This window comes from Cydia pomonella, chromosome 5, assembly GCF_033807575.1.
Source record: "Cydia pomonella isolate Wapato2018A chromosome 5, ilCydPomo1, whole genome shotgun sequence".
Lineage (NCBI taxonomy): Eukaryota > Metazoa > Arthropoda > Insecta > Lepidoptera > Tortricidae > Cydia > Cydia pomonella.
The window spans coordinates 22,651,283-22,678,008 of record NC_084707.1 but is presented as its reverse complement, the minus strand read 5'-3'; the positions used below and the strand labels follow the sequence as shown (position 1 = coordinate 22,678,008).

The window sequence follows — 26,726 nt, the reverse complement described above, 5'->3', positions numbered from 1 at the left end:
TGATTTACTAATGAGATTCTAAAATCAGTTAAATTAATTTCTGCTACAAAGTCAATTTGCTCAGTAGAGACAACGTTTTTAATGAAAATACAAGCCGGTTGTGCCCTTTCCTAAAATTGACGCATTTTTCAACATTGTTCAAGGAAAATCCTACAATTATGAAACCGGTCAAAAGGCGAATTGTTATAAAATCATCAGAGAGGGTGTCCTAAAAAAATAAAGCTAGTACCTGCGCGGGTTTGTCTTTTTTAAGACCCTTAAATCCCTGGTCGTTAATGTTTAATGTAATCCTGGGTAAATATAAATGTTAAATCCTGCGTCTTTGACATTGCTATAACTCTTTACCTACTTTTTTATGAAAACATCGGAATTAGGGTAACTATTTCTTTTAGGAACTTAAATGTTAGCTATTGTTACTTCATTTTTTAAATAGTTCAGTATTTTGTCACCGTAAAATGTGTGTATATAGCTCCAAAATTAGCACAGAAGCTTGTTTTTTTTTAAATTATTATATTGTAGTTAGTATATTGACGCATCGGCCTCCACAGTCACCAAACCGGTTGTCTAAACAGCAATGCTTAAATCGTCTGCAATAGACGCAAAGGCCTGTGATGATGATAATGATATATATGCCGATTTAAAGTAGACCTCCTATCATGCTGTAACACTTAAATCAGATTGTGATATAGTTTTCATATATAAAAACTTTTGAAGCACAGTTAGCTAGTGGGGGAGAAAGTAGTACAAAGTATTCCCGATTCCATTGATCATCATTGAATCCTGGTATGGACATTTATTTGTTTGATGAGCACGGATATTTGCTCCTGAGTCCTGGGTAGTTTTCTATGTATGTATTTGAGTATTTATATATTATATATATCGTTGCCTGAGTACCCGCAACCATAGAGAAATAAGAAATACATAGAGTGCTCACTCCATACTTCAGTTTTGGTACCAAAACGCTTATTATTTTCGTAGTCGACATCTAGCATCGAGTAGCGGAACTCTCAGTACTGCTACTTGACAATAGATATCGCGGCAAAGAAAAAGTCCAATGCTCAACGATTTTCAGCTAATATTATAACCAGAGTAACCGAAACTCTATTTTCAACTCCTACGCTTACTCTGGTTATAATATCTGAAACTCGTTGAGCATTAGACTTTTTGTTTGCCGCGATTTCTATTGTCGACTATGTAAATATTAAGCGTTTTGGTACCAAAACTGATGTATGGAGTGAGCAATCTATGACTTCTTATTTCTCTATGCCGCAACACATGCCTTCTTCAGCTTACTGCAGGAATTATAGTCAATCTGTGTAAGAATCGCCTATAATATTTGTTTATTCATTGAAACAATTAAAGTAAAGGTTTACTTTATATTTAGAACCAATCGTTTATTTCTTAGCAGATTTTCGTCTCACGAATTTCACATAACGAAAATACCTCCTCCACTTCGTCCAAGAAACATTGTAATTACTTTGTAAAATAGGAAACAGTAGATACCATTAAAAGCTAACAAATATGCAAAACTAAAGATACGTCTTCACGCAAATGCTCTATCACGAAATCAACTATCACGATGCATGCTAATGATAGCAGTTTCATATTGGCGGACATACCCATTTATAATTACTGATTATTGTACATCCCTTTCTCTAAGAAAGGTTTTGTTTAATCACAATTATTAGTCAGTTATTGCAAACTTATTGTATTCTAAAATGGAAGTTAACTATAGCGGCATACACGATAATGTATTATTTACGATCACTGGTAGCCGAGCGGAGTGGAGAGTACTAAATGAACGACCAAAATAAAAACATGAAAACTTGTGCAGGAAGCATTATGAGAGGAACATTTACCAGTTGCTATTTGGTGATTAATAACCTAGAAAGGCAGATTATCTTGGGTCAAATGGATGGCAAGCGTTCGCAAGGAAGAGCACCCACGAAATGATCTGATGTTGTGAAGAGGGTAGTTGGCGGCAACATGCAGTGCATGTCCCATATGGCTTATGACCGCACACTATGGAGATGGAGCAAACATGATTGCGATCCTCAGCAATGAGGGACGGAGGAAGAAGAGATTTGGTAAAGTAAGGGTAAAAAGATAAGAAATGAAGAAATGCAAAAAGTGCTGAGGGACCAATCCGTTCCAACCTAGCGATATTGCTAAAGCTCCCTGGTACAGTAATAACATTAGAACTACGCCCAGAAGAGGCCAATAATCTGGTGGTGATGGTGATCATGATATTGTTCAATTCGATAGACTAATATTCAAATATGTGTCCATTAAAGTTCCCACTAGCAATCCTCAGGCCGCACCATATTTTTAAATGTTCCTGCTTAGGGCAAATCGTGACTACTTTGATGACTCTTAACTTAATACACCCAATTACGACCACACTTAATAGACCCTTCAAATCATACCACTTTCTAAACTCAAGAGGCCTGTAATTCTAGATTATCTAACTACCAAGATAAGCAAAACTCTCAGTCAAGCGACATAAAACCGTATGTCCACACATTAAGGCTTTTGATGAGTGAATAATATTTGTTATTATGGCACTCCTAAATATAATTCCAAAAAGCATTATGTGCCAAGTGATTTTATAGACGTTTGTAACATTTTAGAACATAAAAGCTACCATTGTGTGTTACACAATCATTATAGTGTTGAAGCCGGGTATGAACAGTTAGCAACGGTACCGGCGGATTTCCTGGGTTCGATTCCCAGACAGGAATGAAGGATGAGTGTGGGATACGTTTTTGTAAGTCGATTCTGTTGAAGTAAGTAATGTACTTTTACGGCGCAAATCTTGTGTCTGATTTATGTTATTTCCACGGTTATCTGATGATATTTCTTTGTTAATATATATCGACGACCTGTCTGGCCTAGTAGTGGGTTATGACCCTGCCTATGAAGCCGATGGTTCAAAACCTGGTATATATATATATATATATCGTTAGTTTAGTAGGGCTAAGATGGTCGGCTCTTTGTCATTTGTCACCATGGCTGTCACGCTCTAACAAGTAGGTATGTAAGCGCGAAAGTGACGGGCATATAGACAAGTGACAAAAATGGAACTATGCTGCCACCGCAGAACACAAGCCTTATTGAGTTTACTTTGGGACTTAGTCAAGTTGTGTACCTAATTATGTCCTAAAAGTTTTTTTATTACTTATGAATAAGTCTAAAAGGCTTGTTTTCCATTCTAAAATAACTAAATTGACAAAATTATAATTAAATGTGGAACTTGAAATATTTTGTAAAACTAGTTTCCGCACATTGAAGATAAAAAACTGATTATTCTGCATAAGGATAAGCGTACTATTTTACTACCCTATTTAGTCTTGATATCCTTTCCTCCCAGTACAGATGAGGAAGCATATATAACCTAAAACGAACGTAAAAGTAAAGAAAACTAAAATTTAAAAATCCACCCTGATCTCCGCCATTATATTTTATCATCCTTTTAAGTGACATAAAATTTTACAGTCCCTATTACGGTGGGATATTCGCTATCAGTGGGGTATTCGACTCGCTATCGGTCGACAAAACGATTGGTTTAATTCGAGCGCTTAATGCCCGTATCGGATTATGCCAGTATGACTCACTCGACACAGTTTATGGAAGGCTGGCGACCCGGCTCGTGTTTTTACGAATACACTATGATATACTTGCCGTAAAACTATCTGGCGACTGCGATAATGCTATCTTCTTTACCCTTGTAAGGACCAATTAAGAGTAAAAGATATGGCATTATGACCTGACTCGCCACTTAGTTTTGTGGCTATACAGCCTGTAATGTTCTACCTTGAGGACTTTGCCTTACTGAAATTGGGTATCATAAGATGCAGAAACTTTTTTTTATGAAGCAAAAACCTCTGCGAGCGATACTAAAAATTGTTAAATGCCTAAAGCATGTAAACACAAATGAAGAACTTGAGAGATTTGCACGCTTCTGGTCAGCTTCCGAAGCTCGGTTAGTTTATAGCGGTGGCCTGGGTGAATAGACAAGATGCCAATTATTAAGGTTCCATAGCGAACACAAAGCAACAGTCTCTGTCACACTAATATGGAAGAGTGACAGAGAAAGATAACTACGCTACGCTACGGAGCGTGAACGATTGGCATTAAGTCTACGCACCCTGGTGTTCCGAAAGGTCGTAAATTCGGGTCTTGCTGGAAGCGGTAATGTTTTAATTTTTTCCTTCAATATAAAATCCAGATGCCGTTATACATATCATATATTGCGGTAAGATTAAATAAGTACATGTGCAATAAAGACCAAAAGAATATGTAGTTCTTTCACTCCGCCATTATCACAGGTCTTTCATTCGCGAATGACAAACGAATGGCCCTTCATTACGTTCCATTGACGCACGCCAACGTTCCCACGCCGATCTGACGTGCATTAAGTTCTGATGCAGTTTGTTTTCGAACGACTTTGTGAAGGTGTACTATTATGACGGTTAAGTACCTGGCAGAGAAGGCGTGACGTACTTTTGCAGTCATTTGCCTTGTTGATTACCCTCATTTGTCTAAACTGTGTACTAGTGTACCTATATTTACTTAGACATTGCCATATTATAAGTAACAATACATGCGTATACTACTGTAGAAGTTGGTACTGGTACTGTAGAACTTTATCAAAAATATAATTCTATATTATTTCATAAATTTTTAGAATCGTTCTATGCCAACTTTCAACATCTTAGCCATATTTACAGCCAGGTTAGATGGGGTCTTTAGGTAACCTTCGCAACTGCAGCTGCATTACTGTCATCATCAGTAATGTCGCAAAAGTAATGCGTCATGGTTCAGTTAAGGTGACATTCTAATTCAAATGTCACCTTAACTGAATCATGCATCACAGTGCATTTCAATTTCTTGCTATAATCTTTGCGTGCTACGGTTAGGTGTTAGATTATGCCACAACCTATTTGATAACTAAGGCAATTATTACTAATCCAACGACAACTCTCACTTTTCCCCATCTTCACGAGATAAATCAGCATCTTTGTACCTCAGGCGTAGGTCGATCAATGTGCCTATTACGATTATTGACTCTGGACAACATTACAAAAGAACTCATTGAAAGAGAAAAGGTGTTACGTGTTACGCCTCCAGGCCTGCGTTGATCCCATCATTGCCATGCGATGAAAATACGGTACTGTTACATCATATTAAATTAAGATTAACATACTGCAATAAAATTAAATATGCGCCTTATCTTGTAGTACGTAATTAAATGAAAAAAAAAGTGTACAGTTAATACAAGTAAAATGTCTTAAAATATAAAATGTAATGCTCTCTTTGTGTTGTCTTAGGTGTGTCACTCTTCTTTCTAGAGTAGTGAAATGTATAAGGCTGCATTTTCAACATTTGATCCTTCATATATCGATTATCGAATCGTCACTTGCTTCAAAAGAGTTTGCAGAGGCTTTAAATATTCATTACCGGCCAGAACCAATATAATAAGTTTTTTGTCAAAAATTAAAATTTTTGATACAATATTTTATGTACTTTTATTTTTTATTTTTTTTTATTATTAAAGTACATCCACATCATACATATTATAACTTACACTAAACACATTTTAAAAGGTAATAAATACTGATATATACAACAATTATGGAGTACCTAACATTGACTACTTATATTATACATAAGAGTTTGCAGAGGCTTCAAATATTCATTACCGGCCAGAACCAATATAATAAGTTTTTTGTCAAAAATTAAATTTTTTGATACAATATTTTATGTACTGACGCTGACTGTACTTTACTTTCAACAGGCAACTAATCGATTATCGAATCGTCACTTGCTTCAAAAGAGTTTGCAGAGGCTTCAAATATTCATTGCCGGCCAGAACCAATATAATAAGTTTTTTGTCAAAAATTAAATTTTTTGATACAATATTTTATGTACTGACGCTGACTGTACTTTACTTTCAACAGGCAACTAGTATGAGTCATCGAGACAATTCTGACAAATCCAAACACAATTAGGTTGCGTTGTTCTATCACAAATTCTTATGGCCACCTTCCGTCTTCATTATCATATCAGCTCGATGGTATCATAATATTGCATTACCATCCAGTTTGCATATGTATGCAAATTTTCAGCATCATCGAAAACCGGCAAGTGGGTCAAATTTAACTTGGAAGATTTTATCTAAGCTTTTATTTAAGTTGCAACATAATTGCAACTTAAATAAAAGCTTGTGAAAAGAAATTTAATGTGTTCCATAAGTAAGCAGTTTATTATGTAGTTCTAAAATAGTTTACTATTTATTATCATTCAGCTGCTCTCCCTATTAAATTATAGATGATAGTCCGTACGACCAGATTTATCTTCTTTTTTGTACCGTAGGGTTAGGGTTAAAGTAAACCAGCTTGCTTTTAGCCAATTTGTCCAATTTAGCCGGGCTGTGCAAAAAGCACGTCTGGCCACTTAACGGATGTTTCTGGATTATTTATCAAAGCTGGGGCAAATGAGCAAATCAGAGTTAAAATACGCTCAAAAAACTTGTTCTATTCGACTAGGAATCGCACTTATGATTTTAGCTGGTATTCTTCTGTCTTCCGTCTTAGATTCAAAAATACTAAGCCTATTGTGGTTAATGAAGTGTCTCTCGACTCATTTGTATGGCCTAGGTGGCAATAGCTACATATTTAATCGGCTTCCAAAGTGGTCCTATACAAAAAAACTACAGCTTTTAACTTTTTCCATGTTTGCACATATAAAACGTTTGAATATATACACATACCGGTACGCCCTGTTAACTAAAAGCATCGGTACCCCTAGTGTAAATAAATTCGATTTTGAAACGTGACGTACGCGTTTGCGTTTAGTCTCATTTTGTATTAGATTTAGAAAGAGCGCGCCAAGCGGGACGTTTTGGAAACTTAAAATCCTATACAAAATGAGACTTAACGCAAACGCGTTCGTCACGTTATGTTGTCGATAAAATTTACACTAGGGGTACAGAAATCAAAACAAACGCGTGTAAACACAATCGTCATCGTCCCAAATAGCACTGCATAAAAGGTTAATGGATTTTGCAAAAGGCACTAATAGGGTCTTTGTATACGGCCTTTAGAGATGATGTCATTAGCAGAGCAAGTTTAGAACTTGAGGAGTATCCAGATTAGCTGATACGTTGCAGTTAGTAAATGGCGTTATTAAGTCTAACATGCCCCTTATAATCGTTTGTCTTTATCCTTCATTTTGACATTTGTGTTTGTTAGAGAGGAACAAAATTTAACAAAGATTTTATGAATACAGGGGAGACTACGAAGTAATTTGTATGTTCTTCCTAATATGGCAGCGACAATCTCGATTTTAAGTACGTAGGTATACTCCTACGTACATAGCTTACTAACACATTTCAACTTTATGTGATACAGATATTTGCTTAAGGTAAAATGAACTTATCATGAAAACCATAAAACATCAACAGAACATCGTATTGAAAGTTTGTATCCTATAAAGATGCACTATTTTAATCTAGTTAGCGAAGTCGGTTCATTTTTAAGAGTTGTTTATTTTTATAAAAACTCACACTTCAATATTTACAATAGGTAGGTAAGTACTTACGGAGGCACTTAACAAACCATTATTTTATCACCTAACCCATGTAATTACGCGCCATATTTCATATTAGTCATTACTGCAGAATGCAAACGAGCCACGTTATGCAAGGACGCGGCGGGCGTGTCACCGCAAGCTCCGTGCCTCTTCTGAGCTCCTGGTAGCTTGCTTTAATAAGGGAATTATTTTAAAGGGTTTCCGACCTTTTTTGAAGAAAGTTGGTTATAATGAAGTCTAAGATTATTTGGAATATTTTTAAATAGCTTGCTATTTGCAGTCTAAAGTTGAAATAAACTTCAGTTAGATCAGAATAAAAGCTACATTCGGATGGCGACATGTTACTGTTCATTTCCTTGTAAAATTACGTTGTTGCTGTAGCCGCGTTGCTGTGTCTGTAAGAACGTGCAATTCGTTACTTGGTTGTTTTTATTAAGGAAATTTTCAGTGACATCAGGACACCACCAGTTTCAACGCCACAGCAGTTATACTGCAACAGCAACGAAAATTTTTACAACACTACATATATCATGAGGAGTATGACGTGCAGGAATAATAGACAAGATCCTACTTTCCCTTACCTTCAACTACATAAATGTGTCGTTGTAATCATAATCATAATCTTTATTGTGTGTGTTACACTTATATCACCTTTCCTCTGCTGCTTATTACATTAACTCGCTTAACCCTAACTTCTTTCTTAAATTAACAATGACCGCGCGTGACACGGCAAAGGAATAGGAGGTTACCTCGTTTGTTATGGACTCCTGGTGCCGTGGAAATGGATTTAATAATGAGGTCATAACGGGACGACCTTATTTTATGAGCTCCTGATGGCATAATTTACTGGCGGATATTTTCTGTTTGATGACGAAAATAAGTGAGGAAAAGGGCTTAGATACAGTTAAACGAAATTATTTTGGAAATATGTATAAAACATGATAATAAATGAGACATTTGATTTCTGGATTGTTTACCGAAATTCAGTAGATATAGCTACGTAACGAAATGAAATCAATTTATTTTCCTACATAATCATTTTACGTATAAAAGGACCAACATGTAGCCAGTAACAATTAATTATGAAACACCCGACGAATAAACACAATCAAACTTCAGATAGTACCAACAGATTCATTAATAAATTAAATCTGCCAAATGAGCCGCGAAAACCTGGGAGGAAATTAGAAAAACTCCCGTGAGAGCGCTCGGAGTACCATGCCACCTGAGCGCGGTAATCAAATCAGCGGGACTGACGGTTTGGAAGAATGTTGGGGGATGTTGGCGAGGGATAAAATAGAGGGTATACTCGTACTTAACAACCATACGTTTTGGCAATAGGCATTTAGAAAGCATTTCTGGAATTGGGAATGTAAGGCACAGCACAAAATTACAAAAGATGTGATATTTTTGAGAAAATGACATCTGAAACATGGCAATGGATGTTGACCATAATCTGCAAGGGTAAAATAGAGAATATTTACTTAACAACCGTACGACGGTATACGTGTAGTTTAAACTATGGGAATATTTTGGAAGTGATACAACTTAGGCAAAAGGCGTTTCGTAAGAAATTTGGGGGAAGTAAGGAGCTAGGCATCTGAGGGTGGTAATCAAATCAGCGGAACAGACGATTCGGAAAATGTTGGGGGAAGTAGACTTATAGTCTGCGAAGGATAAAATAGTGGATATACAACCGTACGACTCTCTGCATATACATACACTATGAAAGCACTTGGAAGTAATACAACTAGCAATAGACGTTTTGAAAGAATTTGGGGGACTGGTTACGTTAAGTACAACAGAAAATAATGGGACTTGTAATGTGTTTAAGTATTTGGGAGGATTGCATATGAGGGCGGTAATCAAATCAACGAGACAAATTACTTGTAAAAAAGTTTAAGGGTTTTTGCTCTAGCGGGGCAAATCAATATAAAGTTACCAATAAAACCGGCTAAATGGACGATTTGATAGAATGCTATATAAAGGTGAAGAATTCTCCCTTGCAAGACTTATAAACGATATGGATTTTGTAAATGGACTTTAACAGTGAAAAAATGTAACGCGCTTAACCTCTTAATTGATATTTCAATGAATTTTGTTCTAACCGCTTTTTTAGCGACTTGAACTGAACTTACTCAAACGTAAAATACCTCAACTTTAGTTTGTAGTAATCCTTGCCCAGCAAAAACGATCTCCATCAATTTTTGAGGCAAACTAATCAGCTGTCCAACTTGCAAGTGGACACAGGACTAATGCCGCGGTCGCGCGACAAATAGTCCGCCGGATCAGACACCCTGATTAACTCTGCTTTGTTTTGCCCTGGTACATTTGCTCACAACGCCGTGTCACGAGGGTGGAAAGTTACTTTGTCTTTTGGAAATTCACAATTGCGTGTGGATTTTGTTCAGCATCACTGTGACATGCGTATGTGACGTTACCAGCTGTCAGGAATTTTGACAGATTGTGAGCATTGCAACGGGAATCCAAAAATATCAAGAGGTTTTGACGAGTGGTTGAATAGGCTTATGCTCAAAAGTTTTTATTGTAATAATTGTATCTAAAATGGCCGTCTACAGTGGTATTCAGATTACATCAATTCAATGAAATTCGTTAAATTCAACTGCCTTGTCGTGGGGCGTGCGGCGCCACGGTCACATTATGTTAAAAAATCAGGAATTTTGGCAGGACTCTCTAGAAGCCTTATCTGTCCTAAATGTACCTATTATTTACTATGTCTCACACAGACCTATTCAAATGGGGAAGCATTGTATGCAAAGTGTCCGTTTACATTGCTTTTGAGTATAGTTTCTAGCTTGACTAGATATTCCTTACCAGCGGTATGTAAGACCCAATGTACCGGTTTTTCCCCTATACCGGCCAAGAGACTAATGTCGCGGTACCGGGACGAATAGCCCTCAGGATCCGCTTTGATTAAGCTCTGCTTTGGTATGCACCCCTGCTATCTCGATTTTAGGTATAATACCAACCTAAATTGACTTCTGCTACGAGGAGCCACTTAATTTTCTAATTTATGTTATTTTGTTCTCTGCGAAACGAGTAGGAATAATACATTTCGCGTCGATATTATTTACCGGCTCGTCCTCGTCGTTGGTTTAGAATCGTCTCATTAATTTTACGCTCTAAATTTAATTTTTTAACCGACTTCAATTGCATAGAAGGAGGAGGCTCTGTATTCGGTTGTAGCATTTATTTTTTATTAATATTATTTTTTACATAGGTGTCAATAAGTTATTAACACTCTAAAAGTTATTTTACCTTGTGCCTTACGTTACTTTATTTAAACTGATTTGTTTTGTTTGTACTGCATGACTTTTTGTTTTCTGTATCGTGCTCCCTTAAGATTGTCTAGAAGAGATCGCTTTTAGCGATAAGATTGCCTTTATCTACATATTCTACATGGTAAATAGTTTAGATTTTTTTATTTCATTGGCGCAATAAAGAATATTTACTTACTTACTTCCAAAATAAGGCAATAACTTTACTTTGCGACATTCATTTTCCCCGTCTCAAACCTATCCGTCTTCATCTGTCTAATTTCACCCAAATGGCAATCGGGCTATAAATGCCATAGAGTTGAGCAGTCAATTAGAAGCGTCTATAATTTGCAAGTGACAACGCAACGACATCGGGTCTCAAGGGTCCAAGCGTCGGCTCTAGGCCTTCGGACGTCTATTTTAGACCTCGCCATCGCTATTGGGATTCGATGGCTATTGTAGCGTCAGTTGGAAATTCCCTGTCTTTTAGATCTGTGGTAGGTCTGGGGATGTCTTTGTCTAATGTTAGCTTTATATTTGGATCAGACATAAAAAATATATATATTATTTAACATTTTTACACAAATTGACTTAGCCCCACAGTAAGCTCAATAAGGTTTGTATTACGAATACTTAGACAAAAAACAGAAATTATTATATATTAATTTCTCCCTTTTGAAATTTTCTCCTGTTAATACGTGGACTACACTACGTACATACTGTAACTTATACATACCTATCACACAATCCTGAAATGTAAATACTAAAATATGTGAAACAATATTTCCAGTTATTCGCTAATTAACTGCAAATGTTCATATACTTAGTAGTAGAATGTTCAAGATTACTTAAATAATATTGGAATGAATACACGCTAATAGAATTATTATCGTTAAAATGAATACATGTGTCAGCCGAATTTGAAATATAAAGTAAAATTCATTCGACCATTACAAAATTAAATATTAATCATTATTACTAATCATCATTATTTGCTTTTAACTCTGTATTTAATTGTCTGTGTAATTTTAACTGTATGGTGCACAGTAATAGTACGATGTGCAACGAGGGCAGTTTTAAATTATGCAAACGAGGTCTTTAGATGCACGACAGCCGCAGGCTGGAATGCATTAAAGACTCGAGTTTGCAATATTCTTACCCCCGGAGTTACACACAATGTTTTTCATCATACTTGCGAAGAATAAACTAAATTTTAACCGGTTCATTCATGAATACGGTGACATTTCAAACATTCGTCAGCCATATTGTCATTCTTTGACAGGTTAGGTATCGAACGAACTGTACCCCTAGTGTAAATTTAATCGACATCATAACTTGACGAACGAGTTTGCGTTAAGTCTCATTTTGTATAGGATTTTGAGTTTTTAAAACGTCCCGCTTGGCGCGCTCTTTCTAAATCCAATACAAAATGAGACTAAACGCAAACGCGTACGTCACGTTTCGAAATCGAATTTATTTACACTAGGGGTACTGATGTATTCAGCATTCAGCCACGATTGGAACATTAAAAAAATATTTAAATGCTATTAAACTAATCTAATTCAATATTTTTTTACATACACAAAAATGAATTATAAACGTCAGTATTTTAAAACTAAAACTTAATTATACCTTCTTGGTTCATATGAATTAGTGACACAATTTTAAAAAAAGTATAACGGCCTCGGCAGTTAGATTTTATTTCATAATCTATAATATCTATATAGTAATCTAAATTGTACTTTTTTTTCTTATTTAATGCATGTAAATTATAAGATGTAATGTTTTGAAAAGATGTGTCCCGCCGAGTTTCTTGCCGGTGCATATTGGGATACCCTCCTCCAATTGAGGAAGGATTTAAATCTTCTCGGGTCAGAGGTGTAGGGTTAGAGCCGGTGTAGCTTTATTTGACGTTCATAAGCGCATTGTAATATGCCTACTTGAATAATAAACTATCTTTATCTTTATAACTCCCATGGGAACAATACACGCCTTTGTCCTTCAGTATACCTGCAAAAGAATATTATTTACTTACTATATAGTTTACCAAAATTTAAATTCGTTTTTAGCCAATTAAAGTTACCCTTCTGATTCAGACTACGAGTACACCGGCATTACAGCTCGACATTACTGCCGACTGCATTGCTGCCGCAAATGTCAAAGTTAATGTTACTGCCCGGATTTCTGTACTGCAGCAGTAATGCTGGTGTCAACTGAATCCGAACGGTACCTTAAATGTAGATGAGCTTTTTCTAACAAAAATACTGATTGTAAAAAAAATGTCCCAAAAATTTCTATGGAAATTGTAGTTTCCACTACGTCACGCTCATACAAGTGAAAAAGAAATTTTCACACTAAAACGTGACGTAATGGAACGGACATTTTGGGACATGGTGGATGGAGAATGCTAGCGATTCTGTAGACGTAATGTCTACATCGAGCATCAATCGCTTTTATTTTACATGAATTGTGATAAAATTATTCTTTTTTTTACAGATCCAGAGGATGACTGTTACATCTTTGTACGAACAACATTCCTGGTAAGCTTTTAAAATTATTTTAACACAGACTACCAACGTTTTCGTTGCGCTACGCTCGTAGCCGATCCCAGGGTTTTCCCGTTTTGTAGAGGAAATCGACTACGAACAGAACCCTCTCAGCAGGTTCCCGGCACTCAATCTTACGTATCTAATATGTACATATTTCGCAACATACACAACATTTGAACATAAACTCTAAAATCTACTTTAATCACAACATCTAATTCCCTTGACGCACAAAAATAAACCTTATTTCAAACGTCATTACGTCCAAATCCAATACCCCGTCTAACGGGGGCCTATCGCAAACCATTCGGAAAATCGCCGAAGTCGAATGTCTTCCATTAGCCGTATTAGGCGATCGGTATCGGGTAGACCCCGCTTCGCTTTTTATTTTGGACTTCGCATTGCGAAATTTACTTTGAAATGGTGGCTCGGATAAGTTAGCACGGAAATGTTGTTTTTCGGTTCCTATGATTCAGTATTTAAACTAGTACAGGGACTACCGTCCGTTTTTTTTGCTACATAATTAAGTACCTAAACATTGTATTAAGACATTTCCCACCACCTCCTCATGGTCTTTCCTGGCTCGCGTAATAGTTATTAAAATTCGTGTCATCCACGATGACGCGCAGATTGCCAAATCTAACCTTTAATAACTTGGCAATAAGAGACATATACAATGGGTTAAGATTAAGATAATTATAGGTGCACAAACATTAAAGGTTTCAATCACAGATTCGACTTTGTGAAACCATGACATATATACTTCAACCGAAGCTCTTGGATGTATATAAACGACACAGACATGGAAGCGGGTGTCGTGTGTTAGGTTGACTGGTAGGGAATAATGGCAGTAAATTCGCCTTTTGTACTATAAGGTTTTCTTTTGTGCAATAAATATTAAATAAATAAATTACATATATTAAGTATTTGAAAATAAAAACGTAAGCTGTAGAATACAGTGTCAAAAAATAAGAAAAGGGTGTATCAAAGAAGATATCGAACGTGTGGTGTATTTCACGGTAGCTATCTTTTTATGCAATGTATAAATATATAGACATATCGATATTTGATTTTGTCAATCACTATATTTTGCCACAGAAACTTCTGTCTGCTAACGACAATTTAAATTCGAATAAAAATGATGGCTAAAGAAATCAAATAAAACTTTTTTACAAAAAATATAACCGACTTCAGAAATTACCAAAGGCGCCATACATGTACCTATAACAAAGTCAAGTCAAAGTCAAAATATTCTTTATTCAAATAGGCCTAGCAACAAGCACTTTTAAATCGTCAAATTTTACAAATATCATCTTAATCTAAATATCAGAGCAATTTATTGATGCAGTTATTATTGTTCTAAAAAAAACATTGAACTATTATAGATATGGTAAACTTAATAATAAGAATTTCACAAAAAGATCGTCAAACATCAAAATTGTATAAAAATACTAGTCTAGAACCTTTCTAGAATAAAATCTAAATGTCAAAAAATACGGTATATATACATTGAATTATCAATTTCATCATTAATAACATAACAATAAATAATTCATTCTTTACAATCACACTTAATCCCACGGTGTTTCATCATTCAACAAACACATTTGAAGAGTTCCCTCGATTTCTCCAAGATCCCATCATCAGACCCCGACTTGGTGCCAACGGGACCATCTCGGAGTTATACCCGTTCGATTAAATTTTTTTTGAAAATCGGTTCACGATTCTCGGAGATATTGAGAACCTCCTCCTTTTTTGAAGTCGGTTAAAAATAGATCGTCATGCATTTACTGTACCCCAGCTTTTAATATCGGATTACGGTAACCACGAGGGGCCTCATTCGTTTAGCGATGACAAAAACTCAATAATTTCTGGTCGAGATATCAAAAACAAAGGCACGTGCCGACAGGAAACGTTTTGGAAGACGATATTAAAAGATTTGGGGGAATATGCCGTTCGTATCCTGTTTTGGTGAGTTTATTGTCTGAGATTTTAGCGGTTGTATTACCTAATATTATAGGTACAATGGAATTTTTTTGAGCAAAACGTTTCAAAACCTTTGCACTAGTACGGATTTTTTATAATAAAAACACCTCTCAGCCCGATTCAAACTTTAAGACAGGTCAAAAATTTCCTAAATATACGATATGGATTACTTTTGACACTGACATATCTAATCCATATCGAATCTTTAGCAAATGTTTGACGTATTTTAAAGTTCGAATCGGGCCGATCGAGTGCTAAAATCGTTATCCTTTTCGTACTTAGTTTTGTAAAAATATGCCCAATATTTGGAAAAACTTTGTAAGAAAAGCAATCTTTGACAATATATGCAATTCACTTTATAAAAAAGAATATTACATTTATAGCTGTTCCAATAAGTTTCAGCAAAAAAACATTTTCTATTGGAAAATACCTATGCAGCAATTGTTAACTCTCTCAAATTTAATAACGCCTACGTTCATCTTTCATCTTTTTCTATACTTATTTCTACGGAATACGATATTTTCAATACTTATTTCAACCGTGTCTCATTTTTCCAAATATTGAGTCTCAGTTTCTCCTTATTTTACGAGGAATTCTTACTTATCTACCTTTAAATGCTACGTACGCTTCAAGTTCCACTAAATTGAAATTCTATGTTATATTATTTGTCAATCATATATTATTAGGTTTTGATAAATATCTTCCACCATTATGAGCAATAAGTTAATAAAAGTTCAACTTTGTGTGACATTTGTTTAGACGCCATTTAATAAATTGAAATTTGACGTCTAAAAAAATACTATAGGACATTATTACACAAATTACGACGGACAGACAGACAGACAGACAGACAGACAGACAGACAGACAGACAGACAGACAGACAGACAGACAGACAGACAGACAGGCGGACATGGCGAAACTATAAGGGTTCCGTTTTATGCCATTTGGCTACGGAACCCTAAAAAGGCTGATATTTGACATTAATAAATATGCTAAGAACAGAATATTTTAACGGGGCACGAACCTTAGGGTTTTGTGACCTTATATTTTAATAATAAATAAATATTAAATAAATAAATATTATAGGACATTATTACACAAATTAACTAAGTCCCACAGTAAGCTCAATAAGGCTTGTGTTGAGGGTACTTAGGCAACGATATATATAATATATAAATATTTATAAATACTTAAATACATAGAAAACACCCATGACTCAGGAACAAGTATTCATGCTCATCATTGGATTTGATTTGATTTGAACCCGGGACCAACGGTTTCATAGGCAGGGTCACTACCCATTAGGCCAGACGGGTCGTTACAACGTCTATACGAACACTTCGACATTATCGTAGCAAAGTCTGTGTCGAGTTAACTTAAATAAATACAACAAAAAGAAATTATAATGACATCGAAGGGGAGTGATAAGTCATTAGAAAAGTAAACAAAAAAAAATTTACGTGTTTTTTTGGCCACCCTATATCTTTATGAATGACCGTTAGATTCCCAATCTGGTTACGGAACCCGCATCGCTCGTGCTCCGACGGAAGCGACGATTGCGGGAACTGACGAGATGACCGATATGGGTTGATTCATGCTTAAAAATTGAAGGCCGCAAGTTACATAATAGCGGAACCGGTGTTTCGGCATTGTGAACTGAAACGTATGAAACCTACAGATTGTGCTAGTTGCGGAAATTTTCCAAAAATGGGGAAAGTTCTCCAATAATTGGGGGGAATTTCACAGGACATAAAAGACATTCTTTTGGAAAAAAAATCGATCTCCATAGAAAGATATGAGAACTTACTTAATTTTCTCCATGTAGAAAATACTCAATTTTGGAAACTAGCTAACGTTACAATTCAGTAATGAAATGCCAATTACTTAAATGATGTATCTTGATATTTTTGACGTATAATAGTGCTCCAACAAATAAAAAATTGTGAATACTTTACCAACTATTATATAAATCCCGCTCTCGACTTGCACTCAGCTCCATCGTCCCCACTCTCCCCGGTCGTTTAGCGCTCGTTGACAAATATCGCTGAAACAGAGCGCCAAAAGGCAATTTATTTATTGCAGACTTTTGACAGCCTTTGTTTAGACGCTGTTCAATTAACTGTATTGTTTAAGTTTTAGAAAATGTTTGCCAAAACTGTGAATAAAAAAAATATGGTCTTGAGAGTATAAGAATGATTATTGCGATTCTTAGCATATTTTTGTAATAAATTGTAAATAAACAATATAAAAAAAACATGAGACTTGATAAACGGAACTACCATAATGTTTGCAGTCGCCATCAGATGTAAGGGAGTAGTCAAGGTGCTCAAAAATATCTGAACTGCATGTATTTATCGGCACGGCTTTATTGTCTTCATATTATAAGCTTCGTTCGGATATTTGTGAACACATTAGCCGCTTCGATATATCTAATAACGACTGTACAAATATAATATACAATCGGCCCGATTAGAACTTTAAGATACGTCAAAAATTTCCTAAAGACGTTATAGATTGGATATGTCAGTGTCAAAAGTGACGTTTTTGTTTGAAAAAACGTTCTTTTTGACACTGACATGTCTAATCCATATCGTATCTTTAGCAAATGTTTGACGTATCTTAAAATTTGAATCGAGCTGAATGGTTCATAATCATGGGTGTCATGGAAGCTTACTGTATAACTTTAATAACATCTTATGTACATGACTTTACAAATAAACATCTTATCTTATCTTAATCATAACTTATGCTTATAATAAGCACTTAAGAGTGTTTACTTTGCTTTATAAGTATCATAAAGAATATTATTTTTCCGTTAACTTTAAAATTCCCAAATTCCATTTTTCTCCTACGCTCAAACTGGCCCCAGCTTACCCTGTCCTTCAATTCCCGTGGGACGTGCGAATTCCCCACAAGCGGTTATTAAAGATTATTGATAACTAGTCTATGGTTTATAGAAGCAGGAAGCGGTGTACTTGCTTACCTCGTTAAGGAGATGAGATACTGTGTGTCATAGATATCGGCACGTAGATTCCGCATATCGTCGGCTAAAGTCGTAAACCTGTTCAAGTCCGCGTAAGACAACTGCATGGACTTGAACAGAACAAAGTCCTTTCTCTGTTCATTATTTGTGTTATTATTTGGTCTTTGTTTATTTTATGTTTGTTATTACGTCATACAAGTATTTTCATAGAAATTTGACATTGATTCGTCTTTAACAAGTGATGTAATGTCATTTTGTCATTGTTTATGCCTTGCAGAGTTAGCTTGTTCGAATAATATCATCCTCCGTAAGGAATTAAGAGGTTTGCAACTTTAGATATTGTTGATTGAATTAGGGTTACGAGTTTTGGATATACATACGACAACGCGCAGTTATCACAAGATACATAGGCACCATTCACAATCATTCTTGTACCGTTACTTCGGCTTTTTTCACGGCTCGCAAATCATGAAAGTATGTAATTGCTATTTAGGATTTTATAAGGCTTCATCCGGCTTCTTTCCTTCCTGATTTCCTTCAAATTGGTATTACGTAGGTACGTAAATAATACTTACGAATGTCAATCTGGAGGTCGCGGGTTCAAAATGTTCAAATTCTGGCTCGTACCAATAAGTTTTTCGGAACTTATGTACGGTATATCATCTGATATTTACATTATTCGACGAAGTCCCCAGCCCGCATTAGGCCAGCGTGGGGACTATAGCCCAAGCCCTCTCGAACACGAGAGCAGACCTGCGCCCAGCAGAAGGACGTATATAGGCTGAATTATTATCATACATTATTAGTAGTATTAAATTACATGTCAACAGAAGAAACAACTAGAGAATAATCGCACATAAACAACCGAGCGGTAGCGCAATTTTTTACTGATACTTGCGAATAATTATATGTGCTCCATCTAGTGGGCAAGTAATCTGTATGTATGGACAGATATGTATGTTGTTATGTATCATATAAGAAGACATTAAGTTCCCACGCCATGAGTCTTTTATAAACTATCCGATTAAGCAATGCTATGCCACTATTTAAAAAATACATTTACGCAATCTTACGATTAATACTTTCATCAATCTTGTTCGCATACAGTACCCCTAGTGTAAATAAATTCGATTTTGAAACGTGACGTACGCGTTTGCGTTTAGTCTCATTTTGTATTGGCTTTAGAAAGAGCGCGCCAAGCGGGACGTTTTGGAAACTCAAAATCCTATACAAAATGAGACTTAACGCAAACGCGTTCGTCACGTTATGATGTCGATAAAATTTACACTAGGGGTACAGATTTGTTTGTGTTGAGTTTTTTTATAGACTATGAGTATGAAATTACATCTATACTCGGTAGAGAGTACCATTTTGTACCATTTGGCGTTGAAACTCTAGGTCCATGGGGTCCCAGCGCGCACAAGTTTTTTGGAGAAATCGCGAAACGTCTGGTCGACGTAACTGGTGACCGAAGAGCTGGCGGTTTCCTCGCACAACGTATAAGTATTGCGATACAACGAGGAAATGCCGCCAGCATTCTTGGTACAATGCCTCAAGGGCCTATTTTAGATGTAAGCTAGTTATAGTAATCATCTGTATATATCCATTATGTATATTGTTATTGTAAATAAAACTATAACTTTATGATACATATTACAAATGCAAAAGTAAATCTGTCTGTTATCTAAACCGCCGCTTACACTGCTTACCGTTTTTTTTAGTTTAAATATTTCGAAAACAAACAGCCTACAAAAATGAACTCGAGATAGGAAGTTTCCTACATTATTAAATAAACTTACAAATAATTGTAAATTGTGAAATTAAAAACCCGTTTAGTTGTACAGTCAGCATCAAAAGTAGCGGATCAAATAACGTTTCATAAGTATCTACCATTCTGTAACAGCTTAACAAAAAGTGACGTCTTGAATACAGAACAACTAAGACTGTAAAATATATACTTTTGAGCGCGAATTTTAAAAAAAATTCTATATTTGGAGAAGTTATCCGGATTATCAGATACTTTTGGCGCGTTGTTTCATCCGCTACTTTTGATGCTGACTGTACTACATACAATAAAGTAACAAAACAAACAAACAAAACATTGCTAGTTACAATTTAATTTCTAGAAAACAAACAAACCCCATTGGAGAGTTAAATTTAGTATGGAGTTAGTTGGGGGCCCAGGAAAAGACAGAATATTATTTATGAATTATCATTATACTACACAGATGAGGAGCAGAAGCCAGTAGTTTCTATTTACACATTTTAGATGATACATTCTCTCACGAAAGCGTGACCCAATTTGTTAAATTATTCGACAGCATTTCGTATCGTACATAAAAAACCTAAGCATTTCTATTTTATACTCGTATATTTTACATCAAATTGCCAATCGAATTGAGAAAGGGTCACCATTAGAGCACTAAAACCTTAGCCAGACGTTTAAAAGGGTCACCTCGCCCATCTACACGACTATCTAAAACTATTCCATGTCATTGAATTACAGAGAGCGAAAATAAGGACAAAAAAAATCGTCTTTCGATCCGCCACAAACAAAAGACTGCGGGCAGTCGTTCTCAATCCAAACGTTACTTTTTAAATGCAACACAGAACATAGAATCTAGGTATTTCGGCTTACAAATCCAGCGATCGCCAAAAACCGAAAATGGAATGCTAAGCGTGCCCGGCAGAGAGATAGTTTCTACTTGAATTTTGAGCTCAAATGGCTGGCTACTAGACGGAACTATGCGAGGAGTTTTAGAATAAATTGAGCGAATTGAGTATCAGCTATGACGTGAAGTTAACTAATGTAGCCTTTGTGTAGTTTAATACTTACTTTATAAGAGAACTTCTTCTCTTCAACTTTTTTTCCAGCTTCATACAATTTAGCAACTTTTCGTGTAGCAAAACCAGTTGACTAGCGCCAGTACTAACTTACCCGCAAAGCGCCCTAACAAGCCGTGAGCGTGAAAGAACTTGCCGTTTTTATAGTCAAGTAGGCGATTGAATACTGGGGTAAGCCTGGATTTTAGTTGGTCTCTAAGGGTTAAAGTAGGGCGTTTAAATGCACCCGTTAAACTTCTTGCTGCGTTGATATATGGTATGAAATCGCATGATTTTAGTGTATTTATTTAGTTTATATTGTTGTGCACAAAAGTGTTAGTTACGTTATTTTGAAGTAAAACTCAGTGAAACTCAAAATCATTGAAGCCTTTTGAATTTAACAGGTCTCAGATAAATGTAAAAAAATATTTTGATGTTTTTTCCAGTACGCATTGAAAGTTACCTCCATTTATTTTGAATTTATGCTGAATTCTGGAGTGTATAACATAAAAAAATATTATTGTAAATTGCAGACGACAAAAATTAACAGTGTTAACGGTATAGAAAAACATGTTTCGGACAAAGATATTCGGCCATAAAACCTTTCAGCCGTGTCGTAGCTCGGCCCGAATCGAACTAAGGTACGTCTAAAATTTGCTAAAGATACGATATGGATTGGATATGTCAGTGTCAAAAGTGATGTTTTTGTTTGAAGAAACGTCAACAAAAACATCACTTAAAACACTGACATATCTAATCCATATCGTATCTTTAGCAAACTTTCATCGTATCTTAAAGTTCGAATCAGGCCGACTGTAGTTTCGATTCTGCTGTGTGAAACCTTCGGTTTTCGCAAAAAAAAAAACCGGTTTCTGGCAGACATTGCTTTTTATAGAATTTAACTTGTATTAGTAGATAGATCGTTCACTCCCCCCGCAATAAACCAAGGGTGACAATGACAATATATGTGCCTTCTAACTACGTGCAACACTGATCAAACACAGGTTAACTTTTCCTGCACAAAAGGTTCCCCCATCCCTCGGGAGAACTCGGACCAGTCCCCCACGCGTAGATACGACTTTATTTAAAACGTGGTCCGGTCGCTTGCCGTCGTGGTGTAGATACGACCTTACTACTCTAAAACTAAACAGTGCAAGAAAGATACATGTATTCGTAAATGCTAGTGTTGAAAAAGACCACAGTTACTTTGTTTGTAAGCTGCATGAAATTTTAAATGTGAAAGCTACTGCAATTGGTTTCAATATAATTAACCAATTAAAACTATGGTTATTTGCTCCAGTCATGGGATGTATGGCACCATTAATTTTCAAACTAACAAATATCCATGAAAAATTGAACTTAAGCAGCTCTTTGGCTCTTGTTTATGGTAAAATGTTGTCAGCGATTAAAAACTGATGGTAAATACTTGTTTTACAGGATTTGTCTATACCATCCCATTACTGGTGCCTGTTCCATTATAGGGGTGTTTACTATAACATAGTAACAAAAATTATTAGGCCCTTAATTCTTTTTGAAAAAATCACTCTTGTGGTCTTTAAAATATAAAGCCGTGTCTTATAAATAAATCATTTAACACCACGCAATGGCGTCCCGTGTCGCATTTAATACTACATGTACTACATCTCGATTGAGTTAAGTCCGAGCAAAAAATCAATCGTACACGATTTATTATCTTTTGCATTATTCAGCGGTTGTAAATATTTCTTCTCCCATGTTCATTCACTTTCAGTTTGTAAAAAGTTAATTGATTCAATTCGATTCCGATAAGCCGGTCCCCATTAATCGACTGATGTTTCGATGTTTTACCGTGTTATATTTGCGAGCGTAAGGTCGTATATGCAGTTATGGCCTTAATATTCATATTCACTACATTCTAGCGCATATGGGCGCAAGTGTAATTGAAATTCTAATAGATTTATGCTCTTTTTTATTAGAGCCGTATCTGTACTGAGATAAACTGGAATTGAATTTGTTATTCATTTGTCTATAGTTGGAATCTAAATGGATGTTGTTCATAATAATTGAATGATATAAACTACAAGGATATTTTACGTAGAGTATAATTATGTACACGTCGGCGTCGGATCAATTCAATCAGCAAGGAAATATTTGGCAAATTCCATTCTTGTTACATAACAGGTAACATCAGAATCTAGAATTAATAGAGTTTTTATACTTTATAAGGTATTCTTTTAGTAAAAAAACTTACCTACATTAAGAGCGCGATTAGGACCTGGTTGAGGCTGGTTAGTTCCCTAACTCAGGAAACCAATTTTTTTGTTACAAAAATTACAATTTTCCAATCCTTAAACCGCGCAAACTTTATGTCTTATTGTTGGTAACAAGGTTGAAAACTACTTGTACAAGTAAAGTAAACTGCAATTATTCTGGAAATAGGCAGCCATTCAAAATTCAACTCTTTGTCGGTGAAAACAGCGAAGAAACGAAAATATCGTTACTTTTAGCTAGAAATTGCATAAAAGCAGCTTTATTGACTAGTAATCATTAAAATTAAAACCTTTTTTACCTTATTGTAGGGTAGAAAATGGTAAATAGGGTGAACTAGGTATAGTGAAGTAATTAACTATAGGCTTTCGTGACGCTTATCGGAGATGCTATCGGCGCACGCGATTTATGAAGATTTGAAAACGGAAGGTCGTATGTGTAAGGAACTGTAACTTACTTACGACATTGTTATATATGTTGATTGTGAAGCATGTAGCGCCATGATGATTTGCGGATTATGGGGTACATTTTCATATTAGATTTATTTTTTTATGTTTACACGGTTCGAGATTTCTGTTAGTTTTTGTTCTTTAAATTTAAAAATGAATAAAACGAAATGTAAAATTTAGAACAACTCAATAAACTGAGAAGTCATGCAATATATTACACAAGAAATATCGTCCGAGTCTAGAGTACAAACGTCGCAAAAACAGAATTACTCTTTCAACAAACCACGTAAATAAAAGATAATCCAAGGAATTCAAAGGGAAAATGTCTGCAAACAACGTGAATATGGCGGCGAGTGTACTTGTACAGTCGGGACACGTACGGGAACTTCTTTCGCGATATCACCGGCTGCGAAGTTGCGGGCAAGTATCGAGCCAACTGTACTTTAGGACTGTAGAGTGATGAAAGAATCAGCAGGACGAAAGGTAAAGGAAATAAATCCTTATAGTAAGTAAATACTAATTGCGGACTTTAATATTATTTTAAGTTGAAAAAGATTATTAGTCCGTTCAAGTATTGCTTAGATCAGCTGTACTTTGTGTTTAACTACTGGAACGCTTTCGGATATATATCTACTATTCGGCTATAAGGGTTTTTGAGTAGATCGCTAAGTACGCTAAAGCGTAAAAATAATCAGTGCAATTATGCTGCATTAAAATAATTCTGAGATAGACTAACGAGTTAAAAATAATTATTTAGTCAACTTCCCTCTATATATTCAAGTTCGGTATTGTGTAAAAGCAATAAGTACTATAATTTTCAAATTAAATCTAACGTTGCCAGTGCTTTTTGCTTAAGACGCTCAAAATATCAGAGGAATTATAAATTTATTTTATTCACGACTGTCCTTTTATTGAATAAATAATACAATCATCTCTCTCTCTATAAGACAAGCTTAGAACAAATTCTCCTTCAAGCGCATGTTGCGCAAGCATCTGTTTGACAAGGTTCAAAGGTCGTCCTCATGATGTTTCACAATGGGTATATATTTATGGTTGTATGTATGTATATTTATGTATCATATTATTTATGTACGTATAATTTTATATAATATTGTAATATTTTTTTGTCATTTTACTCTGTATTCTGACCCTGCACCAATTAGGATGTTTCGGTTTGGCTCATGGTTGACTGGTAGAGAATGCCTTGTGGCATTAAGGCCTCCATTTGTACTCTTCATGTATTGTGCAATAAAGTTTAAATAAAAAAAATAAAAAAAAAACATGGTATTTTACTCAAGTAACAGTTACACCTACTGTAACCCAGGCCACTGCGCCGCCAAGTATCACGAAATGCAGTTTACACGGCCGCTTGAGTAGAGAACGCTGTCGTGAGGTGGGAATTGGAGCCGTAATGAATGGCATTGTCTTTATTGCTTGTGTTTCTTAGATCTATAGGCGAATTAAATAAATGACGAATTAAATAAATTACGGTTAGATTTACTGCTGTATTTCTATGTACAAGTGTAATCTTCTTTCGAGAGGAATAAGGTCGCATGTGCACATGCAGAATTCACTGACATCTGTGTTCGAATTATTTTATTCAAGACTAAGACACTGCAAAACTACAGAAAAAAAAGAAACAGAAATATACTTCAACAAGACAGATAAAAACAAATAACGTATTATACACAAATGTTTGTGTCGTCTGGTCTGGCGCAGGATTCACAAGATTGGCCTGAGACCGCCGCCGAAACAGGACACCCTTCGGCCAGAAGTCTAGTGAGAGTTACACCATCTACTGTAGGTACTGGGTGACACTCTGTTTTTGATTCTATCAGTTCTGCGAAAACTGCGCTCCATTACTCGCTGGCATTCTGAGTTTGGCCTTTAAAGTCTCCCTTAACGACCATGTTTGAGTACCATAGGTTAGGTTAGGATAGGCAGAATACACATGTCTCTGAGATGAGCCTACATACATAATTATAATCTTTAATGCTCAAACGTAAACTAAAAAAAAAATACGGGTTAGGTTCTAGTCAAAATAAGACGCTAGCAATTTAGGAAACGATGCAAAACGTGCTCCTTTACAGTGTTTCTATTCTTGGCAGCGTAGCTGGAAATGTCAGATACGTCCTTTTCATAGACTGCCGAGGAAATAACGCGTGGCCAAGCTATATACGACGTTTACAGTTACCATTTAAAACGAAATGTGCGTGCCACGTTTTAGCATAGTGTTCTTAAATTATCTTAACATTAATAGTATATTTACACTGTGTATTTTTAATATAACCACTACACGTAGGTTTTAGTGCTACAAAACAATTCTAAAAGATTTTTTTTTTATTTAGTCTTAACTACCGGAGCACAATTGATTTTGTTTCTTTTTCGAGCGGCTGTGTATTTTATACATCATACGCACTTGTGACAGTTGTGACGTTGCGTCATTAAATGCGACGTTTTGAGTTAAAACAAAGTAGTGATAGATTGCTTGCTGAATTATTTTATATGGAAAAATAAAAGTGGTCCATTTTTTATAAAACCTATGAAATTGTGTTCATAAAAGCCTTTACTTTTGCGGTTTGAGCTTTGATCATGAGGCGTGTAAAACACGTTACAACTATCTTATCGTATAGGTTTTTTAAGGCAATCAATAAAACAGAGTCAGACCAAGCTAATTTTGCATGACGTTTGCAATGACAAAGTTTTTTTTAAATACCACGACGGTGGTAAACAAGCATACGGCCCGCCTGATAGTAAGCAGTCACCGTAGCCTATGGACGTTTGCAACTCCAGAGGTGTCACGTGCGCGTTGCCGACCC

General features: G+C 35.6%; 1 protein-coding gene across 2 annotated transcripts in view; it reads left to right on the top strand.

Moving 5' to 3' along the window:
* Nucleotides 1-26,726, top strand: part of LOC133518109 (leucine-rich repeat neuronal protein 1-like) — a 361,984-nt gene that overhangs the window by 83,920 nt on the left and 251,338 nt on the right. For both annotated transcript variants that reach the window (XM_061851695.1, XM_061851694.1), the window contains one exon: nucleotides 13,368-13,411. The gene's annotated coding sequence lies outside the window, so the exon portion shown is untranslated. The remainder of the gene's footprint in view (nucleotides 1-13,367; nucleotides 13,412-26,726) is intronic.